This window comes from Staurois parvus, unplaced genomic scaffold (genome assembly GCF_062004578.1).
Source record: "Staurois parvus isolate SC_StPar_1 unplaced genomic scaffold, SC_StPar_1.0 ptg000099l, whole genome shotgun sequence".
Classification (NCBI taxonomy): Eukaryota; Metazoa; Chordata; class Amphibia; order Anura; family Ranidae; genus Staurois; species Staurois parvus.
Genome location: NW_028317895.1, coordinates 6,731,911 through 6,733,932, shown reverse-complemented (window position 1 = coordinate 6,733,932; position 2,022 = coordinate 6,731,911). Strand labels below are relative to the sequence as shown.

The 2,022-nt window shown below is 50.0% G+C and overlaps 1 pseudogene; it reads right to left on the bottom strand.

The window, feature by feature from the left end:
• Positions 1-1,405: 1,405 nt before the first annotated feature.
• Positions 1,406-1,521, bottom strand: LOC149467851 (U2 spliceosomal RNA; annotated as a pseudogene).
• Positions 1,522-2,022: the final 501 nt, after the last annotated feature.

Below are 2,022 nucleotides of genomic sequence, written 5' to 3'. Positions count from 1 at the left end.
AAGAGAAAACCCCCTAGGGACAGGGGAGGAAGGAACCAAAAGGCCACACATCCTCCCCCTAGACTTCAGGGTAGGCCCGAGGACCCACACCCTCCATCCTGTGAGAAAATAAAAAACACACAAAAGTGAAGAGTGACAAACGTGGGAGAGAAAATAAATAAATAAATAAGTGGCCGTGCAGATTGTGCACTGGCCAGGCCCTGAGGCCCGTAGCAAAAATTGCCCAGGACTTAGCCACAAGGCCTAGCCCTAAAAGGCGCAGTGCAGAAAAAGTGTTGAAACAGTAACCATGTGCCTTTTCACACGTTGGGGTCCTACACCAAGTGTTACTAAGAGCACCCCTGAGTCCCTAACATACTAGGGCCAATTTAGACAGGATCCAATTAACCTACCAGCTTGTCTTTGGAGTGTGGAAGGAAACTGGAGTACCTGCAGGAAACCCACACAGGCACAGGGAGAGCATGCAAGCTCCAGGCAAGTGGTGCCATGGTTGGGAATTGAGCCAATGACCCTAGTACTGCCAGGTGCTAACCATTTAGCCACTGTGCTGCCCGCACACTCTTTTTTTTTTTAAGTCCGCAAACGTGCAAACTAGAACGAAAAACCCGTAAGTGATCACAAAAAAAGTGCAAGTGCGAACACCACACGAAAAAGTGCACTTAGGGGTGTGCTTTTGTCCTACCCCTAAAGGGGCTGGACCACTACCCTAATCCCCCGGGGCACGAAGCTCCTGACAGGGACAAGGTTCCCATTTGGTCCTCTTGGCCAAAAGGCCTGGTGGACCACCGTTCCTTGTGTCCAGCCGAAGCCGGACACCCAGTACTTGGTCAGGGGGCTCTCCCGAAGAGAAAACCCCCTAGGGATCAGGGGAGGAAGGAACCAAAAGGCCAAACATCCTCCCCCTAGACTTCAGGGAAGGCCCGAGGACCCACACCCTCCATCCGTGGGAAAACACACACAAAAGTAAGAAAAAGTGACAAAACGTGGGAGTGTAAATAAATTAAATAAATATTTAGAAAATAAAAAAGTGGCCGTGCCAAATAGTGCACCGACCAGGCCCTGAGGCCTGTAGCAAAAATTGCCCTGATCCTAGCCAAAAGGCCTGGTCCGAAGGGCGTTGTGCAAAAAGAGTGTAAACGCAGTGACCTTGTGCCATCTTCACACTGTGGGGTCCCACACCCAGGTGTTACTAGTGGCACCCCTGAGGGCGTCTACTCAGGGGGCACTTGGTTTGCGGACTTTCTGCCTTCCCGACCCCTGGCCAGACAAGGTAGATCCATCCAAATCAGGAGGTACTGGGTCCTTCCGGTCTCCTCGGGGGAATTACTCCCAGGTCCCAGCTACGTGTGGGCATCCCGGTTTCTGTCCCCCCCGGTACTAGCCTTCCAGACCCCCATCATACCAGTGAGGGTACTATACAACAGCCATCCCCGCAAAGCTAGAATGGCCGGGAGCACCCCCACTGGACACTGATAAGAACAGATACTACACTTGATCTTAGCTAAAAGGCCGAGAAGCGATGCTGCCCGCACACTCTTCCTTTATTTTCACCTGGTGATCCTGCCAGTAACACACTTTCAGGCTCAGGTTGATAATACTGACTCTATGGAGAAGCAGCAATGCCACGTAGGGTTGCCACCTCATCCCTTGAAAACCAAACACATATTAATGACACGGGTTCTGAGGCTGATTAAGGTGGTAATTAAACTCACTTAGTGCCTTATCTGCATTAAACTAGCCTCAGAACCTGTGGAATTAATATGTGTTTGGTTTTAAAGGGATGAGGTGGCAATCCTAAGTGGCACCCTAGGACAGAAAGTGTGTTGGAACTACAAAATGTCTGGTCCTCTTCACATGTCCATAACATAGAGGGGAAAGTTTAGTAGTAGAAGTGCACCAGGAAGGGCTGATAACAGTGCTTGAGATAACACTGCAGAGGAAACAGGATGGCAAAGCCTTTCTGGCAGGATCCACAGGTATTTATACTTGTTTATTTCAGGTACTTATATAGCGCTGTCAATT